The sequence below is a fragment of the Pinus tabuliformis genome, chromosome 5_1 (genome assembly GCF_031772625.1).
Source record: "Pinus tabuliformis cultivar Carrire ecotype Pingquan chromosome 5_1, CPIR1, whole genome shotgun sequence".
Classification (NCBI taxonomy): Eukaryota; Viridiplantae; Streptophyta; class Pinopsida; order Pinales; family Pinaceae; genus Pinus; species Pinus tabuliformis.
In genome coordinates, this window is record NC_142305.1 from 11,762,476 (window position 1) to 11,768,475 (window position 6,000).

Here is a 6,000-nt window from a genome sequence, read left to right on the forward strand (position 1 = left end):
GCTTCCTCATCAACATTGCCTTTCTATCCACCTTCTCTACCGGTCAGTCAGACATCCTCAACATCTCAGCCTCGGACCACTATCCAATCACGCTCACCCTGCACAGTCATAGTCAGATTGGACCCCTCCCTTTCAAATACTCTCCCCTTTGGAGCCGAATCCCTGCAGCTAGAGATGCGGTGTGGCAAGCGTGGACCCAGCACGTGGAGGGCTCCCCGACATATATCTGGGAATCCAAGCTGAAGCAAACTAGGCAGGCCCTCAAATCATGGGCAAAGATCAACTACCAGGAACCCGAGCTAGTTAAAAAGGACATCAAAAAACAACTTGAGTTAGTCCAGCAAAATATTGAAGCGTCTGGACTCTCCCAGCAAGCAAAAGAAGATGAGATACGATTGTATACCCAGCTGAGGCAAACAGCTAGAGATGAGGAGATCAAATGGAGGCTAAAGTCAAGACAGTTATGGCTGCGCGAAGGAGATAAAAATACCTCATATTTCCATAAGCAAGCTACAGTCAGGAAGGCAAGGAACACTGTGAGTATAATTAAAGACAGCGAAGGGAAAAGCTACGAGACTCAAGACTCCATTAAAGAAGCAGCAACCGCTCACTTCAAAAATCTACTAACTGAGGATAAGAGCGAGGAGGATTACTCAAGTCTACTTCAATACATGACTAGAGATGTTACCCAAGGAATGAACAGCAAACTCACGCAAGAAATAGAAGAGGAAGAGGTACAAAAAGCAATCTGGAGTCTCCACCCGGACAAAGCTCCAGGTCCTGATGGGTTTCCAATAAGCTTCTACAGAGAGTTCTGGCACCTGATCAAAAAAGACCTCCTAAAGATGATCCGCTGGACCCTTCGGAAAGGCAAACTGGGGGGTTTCACCAACTCAACTTATCTAGCTTTAATCCCTAAAGAGAACAGGCCCTCTACCTTCTCAAGATTCCGGCCCATATCCCTATGCAACTCTGCATACAAAATTATTACAAAAATTTTGTCCTCCAGGCTCAAGCCTCACCTCCCCGTATTAATCTCAGAAAATCAAGGAGGCTTTCTGCCCAATAGACACATCTCTGATTCCATTCTTCTTGTGCAAGAGGCTATACATTCTAGCATAAGTCGAAAGGAGAAAGGCTTTGTCCTAAAACTTGACCTTGCCAATGCCTTTGATAGGGTCAGACACTCCTTTCTGTTTGCAGTATTACACAAAATGGGATTTAACAATACCTTCATTAACATGATCAAAGCTTGCATCTCAAACCCTTGGATCTCCCCTTTGGTTAATGGAAGACCTTGTGCTGCCTTCCAATCCTCCCGAGGCCTCAGACAAGGCTGCCCCCTGTCCCCTTACTTATTTATTCTCATGGCAGAGTCCTTTAGCAAAGCCTTGGACTACAACCGAAGAATTGGCCTAATCACTGGCATCCAATTCGAGCAGGGCACAAAGAACATCAATCATTCCCAATTTGCAGACGACACCCTCTTGATGGGAGGAGCCTCGATCACCATTGCAAGACGTTTCAAAAAGATACTAGATCAATTTATGGATTATTCAGGAGGAAAAGTTAACCAAGTTAAAAGCTGCATCTATGGATGGAATGCAACGAATCACACCATATACAGCATTGCAAACACTCTTGGAGTCTCATACAAGCTTGACTGGAGTCACTTCACATATCTAGGGATGCCAGTGAGTATGGGACCTCTGAAGATTGACACTTGGAATGAAATCCTTGATAAAATAAAAAGGAAGATTCAACAATGGGGATCTATGTGGCTGAACCCAGCTGGTCGCCTAGTACTCCTAAAATCAGGGCTGACCTCTCTGCCCATCTACCGCTTCTCTTTGATCCAAGCTCCAATGACCTTCCATCATAAAATGGAAAAAGCCCTTAGACACTTTCTCTGGCAAGGAGGAAAGACGGAGAAAAAAAAGTTTAACCTGGTTAACTGGAAGAATGTCATCCAGCCCCTTGAGAAAGGAGGACTTGGAATAAGATCCCCAAGTCTGCTAAATTTAGCTCTTGGGGCTAAAATTGTTTGGAGGCTAATCACAGGAGACTCAGCTTGGTGGAAAACAGTCCTTGAGGCCAAATATCTGAACAGCACTAGGCATCAATTGTTGGACACCAATATCCCCAGCAGGGACAGCACCAACATATGGAAATTATGTAAGAAAATCATTCCCTTTATGGCCCATCATACTTCAAAAGTTCCCGGGGGAGGGGGCAGCATTAGCATCTCCAATGACAGAATATTAGGCCAGTGCTCTATAGGATCCAATATAGAGGCAACCCCAGCAACCAGTTGGCTTAACAACAGAGGAATCTGGAGTTTAGCTCAAATAACGCAGTGGGGAAATCAATCCCAAGCTTGGATAGGCTGGTCACTTCCGGACTACCCCAGAGAACTTGAAACAAGCTTCCTAGTCCTAAAGAGCCTTCTGCACAGTAAAGCTCCGGTTCAAAAAGGGAAAAAAGACAGCTATCGCTGGGACCCTACGGGAACTCTTTACACAACCAAAGCAGGGTATCAACAACTGTGTGAAAGCGCCTCTCCACAGGCCATTTGGACTCATTGGAAATTGGTCTGGAAGGCGGAAGCCCCTCCCAAAGTTAAATTTTTCTTCTGGCTCCTCCTGAAAGGGAAGATTCTAACAGCAGAAAACTTAAAAAAAAGGGGCATCTTGGGACCCTCCAGGTGCCCAAATTGTTGTCAAGCCGAAGAAACAATGCAACATTTGTTCCTAGATTGCCAAGTAGCAGAAAAGTGCTGGAAAGATATGGCCTCAATAGGGGAGGTCACATGGGAACCAAAGGCATCCATAGTTGAAACTGTCTACAATTGGAAGAAAAATTGTCCCTGGAAAGGTAAGAAGGGCAAATTAACACAAAGGATATGGAACACAATACCATTAACTCTTGTCTGGAGCATCTGGTTGGCCAGAAACAAAAAGATTTTTCAAGACAAAGGGCACAATATCAGAGTTATGTGCCACAAAGCCAAGAGTTTAGCGGTGGAAGCAATCACCACCCGCACTCAAGGCAAGATTGATGCTACCCACTACAGTGTAGAAGAAAGAAATCTGATCAATTATGGACACGGAAGCCTCATCAGCGCCCAGGCACCAAGAAAAGAGAATCTGCAGCTGAAGGAGACAAGTAATGTCTGGAAATTAAGGCTCAAGGAAGAAGAATTTGCTCTCTGGTTGAGCAACTGCAACAGGTTCTATATGTTTTTCGATGGAGCCTCAAAGTCAAATCCTGGCAAAGCAGGGGCCGGGGGTCTCATATGTAACGCTAATGGTGAGTCAATTCTTCACTTTGAATGGGGGCTGGGCGAATTATCAAACAACAGGGCCGAGGGACTGGCTCTGTTCCAAGGACTTACCCAATTGATCAAGCTAGGAATCAAGAAGGCGACTGTCTTTGGCGATTCTGCAATCATAATTCGACTCATGGTGCATAGGCAGACCTCGCCAAACACCTTATTGCAGCAAATCAATAGCAGGAATCAGATACTTCACAATATGATGGAGGAGGCCAGTTATTACCATATCCTACGTGGCCTCAATAAAGACGCTGACAACTATGCCAACAAGGCTTGTGAACGCCCCAAAGGCCACCTCAGATGCAACAATATCTTGTCCACCCAACCATTGCCATGATCACGCATCCAGTCCAAGTAAGGGGCACCGTAACCAATAGAATCAGCAGCTGCAGGCAAATCAGCAGAGCAGAGGACAGCGCAGATAAGGAAGAAAGGAATTACATCAGGAGCCAGATCGGGCAATCAGCTCAGCACCCTCTTTTCAACCGCCCCCATGATTCACACGAATATAGTCAAACCTCACTGTACAGAGCAGGCATGGTCGATGGGAAATTGCTCAGAAATTGGATTGAGAAATCTGCCCAAAGTGTGGGAACCAGACGAATTGCAGGAAAAAATCGTCCCGCCCGACAGAGCACTTGTGCCAATCCAGATTTGCTTTGGGCTGTGTGGATCAATTTTGGAGATAGCATACAGGATGGCTCCCGCCTCAATCGCACAGAAGCGCTATTTATATCCAGACTGCGCCCCAGTATCCTCCATTCTGGAGAGGCATCTTGTGATAGTATTCTCTCCCTTAGAGTCGTTACAGTTCAAGCAGCTTCAATCTTTTCCACCAGAGACGCTGGTCTACAGATTTCTGGGGACTCAGCGGAAACCACCGGTGACAAGAAACGTTCCCAGAGCTACTGTATCAGAGAGGTGTCAACAGAGAAGAACAGAGAGCTAATCCATCAGAGCCATTATATCAGAGAAGTGATACCTATGGAGCGCCCTGAACAATGTTTCCACTGCCGCGATCTGCAGGCAGAATTTGAGGAAGTGCGCGCGCAGCAAAGGACTCTGGAAGATCAAGTTCGCAGCATGGAGGCAAGGCATGCAGATCAAATCCGGAATCTGGAAACAAAGCTTGATGAGCAGTGTAGAATCCTTCATGACAAATATCGAGCCGAGATGAATCTATTCCTTCATAGAGTTCACTCATTGCACGAGCAGTTCAACAACCTTAGCAACAGATGTGCTCATGCCGAAGAATCAATCACAGTCCTCAGGTATATGATGGACAAGAAATTCAAAGAAGCTTCATCCTCCTCCAGTGCAAAACCGAACGAGGCTGACCCAAACCCGGAAGATTCTACTGCGCGAAAGATTAGTCACATAGAAATTGATTAGTTATGTGTTGCAGCTGTAAGTTTTGGTGTTTTCAGTTTGTAAGAATCTATAGTAGCAAAAGATGTCTCATAGCTAGAAGCAATAGGATCAGGATCAAGGAAAGGAACTATTTTGTAATTCCTTGGATCCGTAATGCTCAAGAAGCACTCTATGTATGGCAAGATGCCTCCCTCTTTTTTTAGACTAATACATAGCAACCGAACTTGTTAAAAAAAAAAAAAGAATCCGATTTGCACCTGCAACCTCGAACTTCAAGCTTCGAATTCTCTTCTCAGTATATTGTTCACAGCTTTGATACTTTGTAGAAAATTTCTACAAATCCAACTCTAATACCATGTATAAAATCCGCTATGTAGTTTAACCCGATAATGCAATATAAATCAAAGTAGAATGCTATAACCTACTTCTACTATCAATTTGCGGAAGCTTCAAGAATGAGCTAAATAATATAACCATAAGAAGAAGAATCAATGCACAATACACATGAAAATACTTTGGGGAAATCTTCAGCTAAAAATCCCACTATCTGTATTATCATACAAGGTGGAAATACATAGGAATTATACAGAGCCTTAGCTCTCACAACTATCTAGCTCTCAGTACAATCCTCACAAATGCTCATAGGCAATCCTGGCTTCTCTCAAGCCTTCCTCTCTGCCCTCCAAGCTCCTATTTCCTTGCACAGTTCCTCTGGGATGATCTTCACCTCACCTAGTGGAAAACCTCTTCTACCTAGTGGATGATTATCTGATCTCACACACTATTAGAACTACGCAATCCTCAAGGAATGATTCTTTTTGCATGCATGAGTTTTCTTTATAAGAAAACACATGCAACTTATAGTACATTTTCCTTGCCATTTAACTTAACTGGGTCTTTCTTAGAATTGACATGCATGAGTTTCTGATGAGGGAATCTTCAATTAACTGGAGTACACTAGTTGAGTGCATGCATGCATCAACTGACTGTTATCTCTCTATTAGTTCCTCAAACAGTTTAGAACTAATTTAACTGGACTTAACTTAGTAAACTGAGTTAACTAATTACAACTCAAATATAACTCAATCTTATCTCCTTAATTTAAGGCTTATCTCCTTAAGTTAAGGGATAACTCTTGCATGACTTCAGAAAGACTTCTAAGTTGAATTTCTCCAACTAATTAAGTCAAAATAACTTAATTAGTTATTTCCAAGTAGCTATTAAGACTAAATTTGATTTTAATTCACAATTTTATTCAAGGACAAATTAAATTGGAATATTCTTGTTGCCACATT